Here is a 13,449-nt window from a genome sequence, read left to right as displayed (position 1 = left end):
AGGAGAGAGAGGCAGACGGACATGGCCTTTCTAGACATGCCTCTTTAAGAAGAGGGGGAGAGGAAGATCCATTTAGATGGGACACAAAGCCAGGAGGCCACAGTGTGTGTGTGTGTGGAGGGGGTATAGAGGATAACCCACTGTGAAAGCCAGTTGGACATTTCTGTATTCTAGAATCTTAAAAAAAAAGATTTTGGCAAAGATTTAGGTTAGGATAGTCAAGGGTTAAAGTTAGAGTTTAGGAGTGTGGATGACTGTAGCCAGCGCAAGAGTGTGTGTGTGTGTGTGAGAGGCTGGTAGGGGGTGAATCAGCAGCTGGACAAACAGACTTGATCCGACTACTGTTCAACTAATGGAGACCACTGAGGGCCTGGAGAACACACACACACACGCACACACGCACATACACAGACACACACACAAAAAACAACAGCTTCTGGCCTGTTTCTCATATTGCACTCACCCACTTTCATGTGAAAGCATGATATTACAATAATAAGCACGGTGCATAGCTTGTGGGCTGAACCTGGTGGGAGGTATCATTTGTGTAAACCCAGAACAACAGAGGTGGGGGGGGCACCCACCTGGAGAAAGACGCACACAGAGCAGCTACCATCTGTCTATAACCGAGGGAACTGCGTACTCAAGTACAGCCAAAGTGTCGCTATGACAATGAACTTGGGAGAAACAGCTAGCCTGGCTCTGCCCAAAGGTAACAAAATATTCCAACCAGCACGTCTAAAGCTCAGTAATTCACTGTTCTTGTTTGTTTAATTCATACAATACAATAAGAATATGTGTTATTGGGCTGCAGAGGGGTTGGTGGGTACATATTGGTTCCTTTGGGCAAACCCAGGCTAGCTGTCTCTCCATGTTTCCAGTGTGCTTATTCACAGGGGCCAATCCCAGCCGACGTTGGGCAAGAGGCGGGGTACACCCTGGAGAGTTTGTCAGTACATCACAGAGCTGACACAGGCAACCATTCATGCACACATTCACATCTATGGGCAATTTAGAGTCACCGATTAACCTGCATGTCTTGCAGTGTGGGAGTTTAGGAAATCATTTTCCAGGACATTTTACGGAATCTTTCTTGACAATACAGGACAGCAATAGTTTTTCCGGTGAAAATGGACAGAGCTGTGTCTGTGAAATGAAGCCAACGCAGAAGTGTCTTAAACCTGCATTCTATGTGATGGCCAGCAGGGGGAACTCTATTGGCTGCAATAACACACAGATACCATACAGTCTTATGGAGAAACGATCCGAATTCAGACTTGATTTATAAGCTCAGTAAACAGTTTCGTAATGAGTTTATGGTCTCAATCTATTGCTTCAAGTCTTCTTCCATTATGTTCATTTAGTAAACTATGGTCCCATTTAGAGTAAAATAGACCATAAAGCAGAATATGCTTTTGGGCGTGGCTACTTTTGATTCACAGGTCATTCTCAGTGAGTCTGTCCACTCAGATCAAACTGTCAAACTAGGCAGTGAAGATTCAGTTACTGCATTGTCTATTTCTCACTTAAAATCGTTTCAGAAACATATTTTAGTGAACAGTTAAGCTTAATATGAGATTGTGCGTGACCAGGCGAGCCGCCATTGTTTCCTGCTACGGACAGGTAAAAACTGCACAGCCAATGAGAGAAGCTCAACTCGTAGTACATCACTTCCAACAAACAATCATGGTGACGACCATAATGTCAAACTCGAGGCTTCATAACGGTACTCCACAAACCAATGGGTGACATCAAACCTTTCCCTCTTTATGTCTGTCTCAGTGTGGCCCTGCTCTGATGACAGCAGCTATAATATTTTCTCATTATATTATTTCTGATACGATCCAATACGACTACTGCCACTGCTAAATTTGTTACGTTTCCACCTGATGATTTCAAACAGCGAGATCTGAAGCATTCATCAAGATGAAACAAGCAATTTACAATAAGTAGGGAGCATTTAAGAGGGTGAGATGAATCCAAATGGAACACCTGTACAAACACACACACAAAAAAGAAAGATTTGGGATAAGAACAGAAAAATTTTCATGGGGCCCATTATTTTTTGAGGGAAGATAAGACTCCTTCATGAACTGCTAGGTATTATAACTATTGCATGGTATCAAGCTGTGATATCCGATATGTCTTAACATGGCAAAGTCACGGAAATATGACTTTAGTCTACTATTGAACATGAAACTTGTTCTTAAAGAAGTGAAAACAACTCAGGCTTTCACTTGCTTTCAATTGCATTCCACAGGGTTCCTAAAATCTCTTTCATTTCCTTCATACATCTGTTGAAAGTCAATAGAACTATGAAGTAGTTCACTGAATGTGAAACTGACTTGATGTGATCGACATTTGCTAACAGTGTAGCTTGCCGTCTGAACTAAACATTTTCACCAAGTGTGCAGAAGAGCAGACAGAGTGTGTGACAGAAAGACAGAAATGTTCAGCTGTCACACGTTCAGGACTTTTATGATCGGGTTACTGTGTTTGTGTCATTTCCTCCTGTTTTCTCACTGTGTGGTCAGCTGTACTGTAACCATCATGAAAATCTATACTCCCCCTTCTACACCAAGACACACTGCAGCCTGTTTGGTTAGCCCCCCAGACTGCTGGACCATTCCTCCCGGACCATTCCTCCCGTTACATCCGGAAATTCTAAACAAAGCACTGAGCATTCATATCTTACTTTCTGTTCACAGGAAACACGATTTCTGCAGTCTTGTAGCAAAAAATTAACCTAATTCATATTTCTTTAGAGGGTGAAGGGGTTGTCGATCAGTACCAGTAAATTAATTATTACTCCACTTCTCTGTTTGTTCATCGCTATACTAAACATTAGGGCTGTGTAATGTCAAGAATAGATGATATGATACAGCGGTATCAGTTTTTTTCAAAGTTTACTTTTTTATGCTACCAGAAACAGTGGGATCTCCCCTATTACAGTCCCCGTGACATCCAACATCGTAGCCCTCAGTTTACGTTTATAACAATCTAGCAGTTGGGGATTTGAACACAAAAATCAATATTGTTTTTCTGAATCAATACAATATCACAAAACAAAATGTATTTATTTTTATACACCCCTGCTATACATGTGGATAAAAACTAACTTTTTTTAATTTTGGTTCCTTCATGGGCGGGTTTAAAGGCCAGTCTCCAAATCACTCTGACTCGGCCGAGCTTTAGTTTGAGCCACTGGCAGTATAACACCCGCTGTCTTGTTAAAGAATTTGATTTTATGTTTTAAAGTAATTAAAGCTGCTATAACGAATATATTTGTTAATAATGGATCAAATGAGTGTGTAGGTGAAAGGTATTTCTCGTCATATTAAAAACCCAGAGACAGTCATCACCTAACTCTGCGGTTCCTTTTCAGATCAATGGAGCGTTATAGTATATTGCCTGAATGCAACTGGCATCACATTGACATACACTAAACCACTAAAGGAGCCAACACTTGATCAGCAGTGAAACCGCCCTGCGCTGGATGTGCCATTGTTTTCCTATGGGGAGCGAGGCGGCGCCCCACAAGGCAGAAGCGCTACCCTTGTGTGGTGCACCGCTCAAAATTGCCTTCGCGTGCTTGCCACTGACCTTTGTATGTAAAATAGGTGATGTAGAGAGTAAAGAAATGTAATAAACTAACAAAACCGGCTACAACTGCAACTGCTGTTACTGCATAGAAATATAGTGAGTAGCTAACTTGCACAATTCTTTACACCTGCGCTGCGCTTTGCCTCTACAAGCGTCTGCACAATGCTCTCTGCCAGGCAGCTTAAGGCAGGAATTAAGCTGCTCCAGGCAGATGTGCACAGTTCGATTAGATATATTTGTACGCGTTTACATATGCATCTGCTAGTTTACATCTCCATTCTGGACCCACCTCCCTAGGGGAGCTGAATCAACCAATCAGCTTGCTTGATTCTTGTTACGTCGACTCCATGTGACCTACGGTTACCCATGACACCCTTCCGTGAGCGGATTTGCGCAGATGCTTACGTTTTTCTTCGGAGGAACATAAATCCATGTTTAAGCTGTCAGTGACCTTCCAGTTGCTACTTTTTGCCATAGAGAACATTTAAAGTCATTGAATGCCCCCTTCCCCCAAATAAAAAAGTGGGTAAAATAACTATTGGTTTCTTATGAAAAGTAACCATTTTGAGCCATCATACTGTTGAAATGAGTGAATCAGCAGTAGACACGAAAATCACAGATCACTTCAAGATTCAGAAGAACAAGTCTAAATGGCATGTTTTATGTATGATTTGTGCTGCACATAACTACAGTACTGACTTACTGAAGACAAACAATTCCGGCATAAAAACAATTTCCACAGGGGTTCCAGGCTACTTATATCAATAATCTTTATGGGCTTTATGTTAATAAGCAGGCATGTTTTTATTGTGGCTCACTGCCAACTGGATCACAGAAACGAGGCAGACTCTTCGACTGCCGTGGTCAAACCGGTCAAACAAACCATCTAAATGATTTCCTCCTCCTTCTGCTGCAGCTGCTGCATTCGGAGGAAACACACAGACCAAATCATGGTTCTCTCTGCTAAACTCTGCCCACGGGCCAAGGTCCTTTACTAAATTATACCGTTCAGCAGAGAACAGCGTGCCTCTCCTCTCCTCATCTAATAAAACAGTGAGTGAGCAGCCACTCACAGAGGCTTGGAATAGGGTGGCAGAAAAGCATCTATCCTGTCAGCTCCCGTGAGCCAGAGAACAGAGTAATTTAAAGCCACTTTTCAGGTTCAATACCAAGCTTCCGGATAAATCTAACATGGAATGAGATCAGCATTTCCCGCTGAGCTACTGTTTAACAGTAAGTGGAATTCCAACATTTATAGCGCAACTCAACAACATGCATCAAGTCAGTGAAGGCTACTCCATTAACATCATTTTAGGACTTGGCTTGCTGAAAAGAAACCAAGAAAGTGGATAGTAATTACTATCAAACAGTTTTCTGTTTGCTTGCCAGGCAGACTATGTAGGTAATTTACAGGATTGTAAAATGATCCATTATGTGATACAACTCTGAGTAAGAAAGAGAGAGTTTTTTTCTATATCGCAAGTTTTCAAATAGTCTGCTCGGAACAATAATGTGTGTCTTATGTGTTTTTACTGCAACAAAAAGTATAGTTTCCACATTAAAATCTTAAAAAAAGCATCTACTCCTTTTCCCTCATTAAACATTCCGTCGTTGAATATGCAAAGTTTTCCAGCTGGACACAAGATGTCTCCTACTTCACTGTAAAGTCCATTCTCAGTGGATGTGCACTGGACCAGGAAAACAGCATGTTTTTGAGCAGAGGAGGACTTTCATTAGTCGTTTTCCATTTGCTTATTGATTAGCTATGACTAATTTCTATAGCTCTCATTGCTGCTCGTGAACTGCATTATCTACATTAAAAAAAGCATCATATGCATGTACAGTAAACAGATGTTTCTATTCCTAAAAAACGGCAGAAATAAGTCAAATTCCTTCCAATAGACTTTATTGAGAAAATGAGTCACTTAAAGAATTATGGCGTCATGGGTTGAGTCCTGCACTGCAGCAACCGTTATAAAATGTACAGTCAATAGATGTGTGTTGACAAGAAGTCAGTGATCACTGAGGTCAATATCTGCCAGCCAATCATGTAATGATAAATCCGTAACTTACGTGCCCTGCCAAACAACTCTGGGTCATATTCTTATCCCAACCTATAACAAAGGCCTGGGCACATCACATTTTAAAATAAAGTAAAATAAAGTTTAATAAGTAATAAAGAAAACTCACAGAAATGTGTCAAGTTCAACTTTGGTAAACTTTGATCTGTGATTTTGCACTGTTGAACAAAAGAATGTAGTTTTCTCAATGCTGAACTTTGAGGGAACACAGTGCCAAAGAGTCCAAAGTAGAGGAAGCTATTGTGGATTATTAGCTGGTTTTATTTCATCTCCTATCAGAGTATATGCTGCTCCATTTCACAAAGATTGGAGACATGATTTACATGTCATGTGAGAGGATTCAATGGAGGAGTATTAACAACCAAGCTAGCTGACGGTTAGCAAGCCCTCATTAATTCTAAGAGCATTTTTCCCCTCTTTAGTATAACTTTTTATTGCCAAAGGAGAGTAAACAGCACTCTACAGAGAAAATAGAAAGAAGCCTGGAAACTATTGTGACTGACGTAGCGTAGTCGGTCATCAAATAGCCCTGTGAAAAGCCTTAAAAAGTTGTTTAAATTAATTGACTATAGAGTGCAGATGAAGTATTGCCCTGGTTCCTTCGACAAAAAGCCAATGGGATTTCAGAAGTCACAAGCTAATGTTAGGCTAATAAACAAACTATACCACGATTGCATGAACTTCCAACTTGTAATTCAATCGTGTAACTGAAATCTACAAGTTGGAAAGTTTGAGTTAGAATAGTCTGCAAGAGCGTGAGTATAAACATGAGGCCGTAAAGGCGGACTAGTGAGTAGATACATCTCGACAACCTCTGTGGTCTCATTTAGCCTCTTGTTAGCAAGCGCCTTTTTTAAGCTTCAGAATGGGTGATAAAACATGTGTTCAGTGAGATATTTGGTAACAAGTGTATGTTGGTTCTTGCATCCTATCCCCATTAACTGATTTTGACATAAAGTTCCTACATGTGGTTGCTTTTAATGCTTTTACATTAAGCAGTAGCCAGCTTCAACTGCCCAGTGACAGTGAGTGGACCTCGCCCTGGAGTTATTATGGCTTAATCTTCAACCTTATTACTATCCCTCAGCCTTTCCTTCATCAGTGGGAGACTTAAGAGGATTTTACTTTCACCAACATCACAACATAAAAATCTGGAGTGAGCTGATTCCACAGTTTAAACACGACAGGAATCCTCTTAAAATACAACTGCATGAAGAGAAGGTTAATTCAATAATCAAAGCAACGTAGAAGTAGAGTTAAACTGATCATTCACTGGGCCAGTGTCAAATGGTAAAAATAGGACTCAAAACTATATTTAACTTTGTAAAGTCTGAAAAGGCATGAGTCACAAACCGCTGTTAATATCAGTGACTGTTAAACACAGACAAAGTAAATGTAGATGGTTTGCAGATGATCAATGGGCTAATCAAGAGTCCTGGACAGATGTGGCCCTGCAGGAAAACATTCTTCTCATTTCATCCCCTTCCCTTGAGTAGCCTAAGGGGATTTAACCAATCCACTCTATCAGGATCTAACTGACACTGAGAATCCCCTTCACTGCTGATAAACCTGAGGATCACATGAACCCCCATATAGCAGCAAGGCCTTACAGACAATACGAGAAGAAAAGCTGACTTAGCATTAGCCTCTGGCTTTCTGTGCGTACAAACAACTCAATTCCAAATCCATTGGCCCGATTGACAGCCAAGTAAAGCAGTTGAGTCGGGTTTGTTTGATCAATCAATTCCCACACTGTTATCTTGACAATTGTATAAATTACATTGATCATTCATTCTTCACTGTCGATTCTCACTCCTTGTTAGCAAAAGCAATTAATTCAAGCCTGATTGTGAAACAATGACAAAAATCAAATGTCAGAGAGGTCACTTTCAGGGTTACACTTCAAGACATTAATGACAGTTGCCAGTACCACCAAAGCCACAGCTCCCACCAGAAACCCCACAAACAAATGTGCAGAGGTATTTACTCGAGAAAGGGAATGCTCCACCTGTGAGTCAGTCGGATCCCTAGCATAGCTCTACTGGGTCCCAAGGCAACTGTCCAGGGGCCTGTGGCAGAGTGTCAGGGGCAACAGCTTAGGGGGAAGAGGGTTTATGTTTCTGGCCACAGCCAACTGGGCCCACATATGTAACTGCAGCAGTCTAGGCACCAAGGGCTCAAATATACAAGGAAGTGCAAGACAAAATGGGAACTCCTATTACAATTAACAAAGGGTTTGGTTAACACTTGAGGTTCACCAATCCATCAGACTCTGATCACTATCAGCCAATGCAAGGTGGAAGTGGAGACATTTTTACTACTATTTATCAAAAACGCAGTATGAATCTTCCCCCAATTCCACTGAACTTTCAGTTCACACAATAATCACATATGAAACATTGCTGCTTCCACATCCAGATTTTAATCCAGTTATTTTACGTGTTGCAATGGATTAGCCTGACTGCACAAAAGGAACATCTACATACTCTACATCTACAGTGGACAGGGCCTGAGGCAGCGGTACAGAAAGGGGCAGCTGGGTTTTAAGGTTTTGTCTAGAGGCTGGGCTGCAGGCTCTCCAGGGAGCTGGGTAAGGGTACAGGGGCTGTGGCTGGTGGCGTGGCATGGCGCGCGCACACACACACACACACACAACTGTCCCGGGGCTGAGGGCTGTTTCAGAACAATAAAAACCACACCCTCTGGCTTTGATATGGCATGCCTTCTCCTGACCTAATATAAGCAGATTAGATTTTCCAAAAGGATTACATCCATGAGGGTTAATAGTCACCATATTGCTGCATTAGATACTTATATTTAACACACAAACAGTGACTAATCTTGCTGATGTAATTCAATGGTTTCTTTGTCATTTTGGATGTTGCTCATTTCGAAATCAAAGTCTTCATCTTTTAGTCAAACACATCTATATGCAACTGCACATTTGTATTTGCAATTTGCCTATTCTCAATTGAAACTGTTACGTTTAAGTATAATTACCCCAGAACATCTGATACAATGTCTTTTTGTTAAATGTCATTCCAAAACCCAAAGACATCCCAAAACACTAAGTCTGTCTGAACATTAGGAAGCTTGTCTTATTTGACGTTGTTCTCATTATAACCATCAAGGTGGAGTAGAAGCACAGATAAGAAAGTCCACTCTACTGTGAGTGAAAGGTAGAACAGAATTGTCCCTGGTGTACAAAGGCTCCTTGCAGGGACTGGACCATAATGCAAGTGCTTTACAGTATTTTCTCTTCTAAGCCAATTTTCCAGCACTTATATTTGTGACCTAAAAAAATACTACTACATACCCCAAGTGACTGAAGTGTACTTTTAAACACAGTCTGACACTATGCTTTAACTTTTTCCCCCACAGTTTAGAATAAACATACTCCCCTGCATCACAGTCCTTGTTGCTGCTACTGGTTAACTCACACTTTTGGCCTGGGGAGTATGTAGACCAAACAGACAGACAGACCAACCAGAACGAGCCAGTCAAGGATCCCTCAACAGCTTCCCATCACTGAACACTGCCCAATGTATTTGATGGGGCCGAGGTGGAGGTAACGCTACTGAGGAGAGAACCCTAAACTGTGGAGTGGTGGGTATCTGGGCGCCTCCATCGATGTGCTGACCTTAGAGGGCCAGTGTGTAACATTTAGGAAGATCTATTGGCATGGAGTATATTCATAGGTATGTTTTCATTAGTGTACATTAACCTGAAAATAAGAATTGTTGTGTTCTCACTACCTTAGAATGACAGATTTTTATCTACAGAGGGAGCTGGTCCTCTTCTACGGAGGCCGCCATGTTGAGCCGCCATGTTTCTACAGTAGCCTGGAAAGGACAAACTAAACACTGGCTGTAGATAATTTTCTAGATTTTGTGTTTTTTCTTTGCTAGTTTTCACAGCCACCATAGTTTCTCCTACATTTTTGGTTGAGGTGAGCGGTTTCAGTTGGTTGCAATCTGCGACTAAATTCCCACTGGTCCTTTAAGAGACTTCAGTAATTGTACATACAAATATGTACCGTTAACTATCAGGAACTACTTTGTACCCTCATGGTGAATCCAAAACCAGGCATCTGGTCTCATGGGGGCCCTTTATGTGTTGTGATCTGTGTAGGTACATTTCATGACAAAAGTCCACTCACCCTGTACCTCTGTTTTAGAGTGTGTATGGTTAATAGGATGAGAGGATTCAGAGGATTTCCATTTAAGTACAGTGGAAAGAAGCTTGCCGCTAATGAAAAGAAGTATTTATTAGGCTGCCAATCTGCCCTTCAGCCAAACTCCCTAAGGGCTTGTACCCAGCAGATAGCGAGCATATCTGAACCAGGGTCAACCATTTGTGAGGCATTTCTACGATGCTTGTGAAAATGATAAAAGTGGCTTGAAGTCACATTGTGGTTCGCAGAGGAGAGGAAAATAAGGCTTTAGGATCCGCACAATGCCGTTCATTTTCTTTATCTTCTCAGGGATGCCTGTGGCCACAGTGGTGCCCCAGCAAGTGTTCTCCACTCCCACACCCCATTACAAACACAGCCCCGACACACACACACACACACACACACAAGAATGCACCATGAGGGAACACCAGCTGTTGCAGTGACCGATACGGGGAACGCCCAAAATACTTCTATCAACAAAATCTGGCATGCGTGTTCTCTCTGTCTGTCTCTCTCTCTCTCTCATACACCTACGATCCACATGGTCAGGCTCTTAACACTCCATTTGAAGATGCCTTTCTGCCAGTTTAGGGATTAAGCTAATAATTACATTGAAATCATACCAGACTCATCCAACACAGTCATTCATTAACAAGACAAGAGCTTATCAGAAACCCAGCAGGTCATCATATCCCATACCAGTCATTTCTTTCCCATCTTTCCTGACAATACACCACCCAGCTGACTAAATGCCTGTGGGGCAAAAGTGCTAAAAATACATCTAACATCCTACTACAGTATGTGACACCTGGGATGAATAAATGAGAAAGCCTGCTGTGGTGGACTCACTCAGCGTCTGATTTCAAAAGCATTAACACTCCTCTCGCTTTATTGTTCCCACTCATTTCCAGTTCTCACGCTGTTGAAAGGCAAACTACTTAACCTACAGTGTGCCCGACACTTGACGCCTATAAATCATAACACCCCGTCCTTGCCGCATACGTGCCCAGCAGTCTTACTATCATGATTGATAGAACGAGCTGGATTCTATGTACGTTTCAGCTGCAGAGCATCGCTTTTCAATGACCAGCTGCAGCTGAAGTGGCCTTCGACCCATTCCTCTGTGTGTGTCTGAGAGGTTTGAGGCCCGGATGGTAACCTAACCACTTCCTGTATGCCACCTAATGAGAATAATCACCCCACAGTTTGATTTCCAAAGCTCTGCATGCATAAATGGCAACAGTCCTCCGATATTGTTTTGGATTTTGAGGCAGAAAATCTCCAGTTATATGGAGCTCAGAAACTCAGAGGTTATCAGACATGTCAAATACATGACTAATACGTCAATGGATATTACTATCAGTCAAATAGACACTGTATGAATGTAAAAACAAATATATAGCTTTGTACTTTTCCTTCGTCCCCTCAGATGGTACAATCAATTCAAATGTAATAATTTAATAGTTTAATCTTCTATTTATCTTTCATTATCTGATTTTATTTTCCAGCTCTAAAAGTTGTATTTACTATTATTTTCCAAAGCAACATTTTCTTTTTTCCTGAGCACATTTGTCAATTTTCAGAATGCTATAATGTAATGTTAAATGAAGTTTACTATACTGCATACTACTGTAGCATCACTGTGTTTGTTGACCGTAGCTTTCCAGCTAAAATGCTTAAGCTACTGTTGCACAGGTTTATACAGCGATGCTAAAGCAGTGAGCCCAGTACAGTGATGATTATCATTAGGTGGCAGGTCTGGTTTTATGAACACAGTAAGCTGCAGTTTATCAACTGATTCTGATTTCTTTTTATACTCCTTTTAAATGTTTAAAAAGGTCCAGTGTGTAACATTTGAGAGGATCTATTGTCAGTTTGATATATAATAACCATAGATATCTTTTCATTAGTGTATAATCAAGAATCATTGTGTTTCATTACCTCTTAGAATGCAGCTGTTTTTATCTACAGAGGGGGAGCGGGTTCCTCTTCCAACAGAGGCCGCCATGTTGAACTGCCATGTTTCTACAGTAGCCCAGAACGGACAAACCAAACACTGACTCTAGACGGGCCCATTCTTTTGCGAGTTTCATAACCACAGTAATTTATCCTACACACTGCACAATTAATCTAAATATTATCACATAAGCTGCAGTGTTTTGATGAAGGTAAACTGTGTGACAAACAGCATTATAATGAAATAGTGTAGTGCTGCAGAGATGCCCTGGCCTACAAATCTTGTTCTCCAGATGTAAGAAAAACATGTTGTTTGGTAGAGAACCCCCAACAAATGTCACATCATCATTTAATTGTTTTTTTTTCTCAATGAAAATTAAAAAAAAATTGTGATGCAAAAATGATCATTCCCACTAATTGTGAATCATATCGCAATATCTGTCAAAGCATATTATGCAGCCCTACTACAGGTTTGGTTGAGGCAAGCGGTTTCAGTTTGCTGCAACCTGTAACTTTACTGCTAGATGCCACTTAATACTACACACTGGCCCTTTTACTATGTAAGCCTATTTAGTTGAATCATTTTGGGGCTCCACAGTTATCTTACTTCACAAGGCAAAAGTGTCAAACTGCACTGAAGTCTGGAACAATCTAAGTGTTCTACACGCTGCAGTCTCTGATAATGCCAATAACCACCACGCACGCTTTCATTCATCCCCCACAGTCAAGTGTGGGTAATGTGATATCGTGCTTCTGGAACAGACCCTTAGCAAGCAGATGGTCAGCTATTCAAAAATGTCTGGATGCTGGGACCCCATGCAAAACCACAGAAAAGAGGAGATTGAGGTTCAAAGCTGGGCTTTACAGCCGCAAGGATCTTTCAAAAGTTTGTATAAAATGTGCTCTCAAAACGTTAGTTGCACAGAAATCTTCTTCTCCACAGCAGCGACTGCTTCCCAATAAGACCAGGAGAATTCCTGAATGTTTAGAAGGAAAATAATATGTGGAGAGGCTTTGATTCTGATCTATTTTCTGAGCTGTTTCTTGTGTTTAAGATAAAATCCAACAGCTGTTATAGAAGAGAGGAACCAGCTGCCGAACTCCATTTTCCCTTTTTTAGCCCTTTCAACAAAATCATGAACACACCCCACACTGAAGAGCTTTCTCACTTCAGATCCAGCAGGCCGATACCCTGCAGGCTCATCAGGTGCAACACACAGGCCGAGGGGGGAAAGCCAAGCCTCACCTTGTCTCCAAACAGCTGAAACCACAGCACAGCGAATAAAGGACGGGGGCCAACTCCATCAGTTTCTTAAGGTCGGACTGGAAAGCTGTTTTCATTCCTCCTCATGTTTCCCCACAAGCAGCACACCCAAACAGTGCCTGTCATCAATAATCACACACCTGAAAGCCGCTGAACTCTTGTCAAGTTCAATGAACAATGTCACAGCAGATCATTACTGCAGTCTGAATGAGGCAATACACAGGCAGCTGAGTGCATACGTCCAGCAGGATGGCAGCAGGTGAACAAGGCATTTGACATTTGGCTCACACACATTCCTACATCAGCTGACAAAAAGCCCAGAGCTCCCCGTGGTCCACAGCTACTGTAGAGAGAGTGTGAGTGTGTGTGTG

This window comes from Morone saxatilis, unplaced genomic scaffold (genome assembly GCF_004916995.1).
Source record: "Morone saxatilis isolate NCDOM2014 unplaced genomic scaffold, NCSU_SB_2.0 Contig15, whole genome shotgun sequence".
Taxonomy (NCBI): domain Eukaryota; kingdom Metazoa; phylum Chordata; class Actinopteri; family Moronidae; genus Morone; species Morone saxatilis.
Note: the sequence above shows the minus strand (reverse complement) of the source record.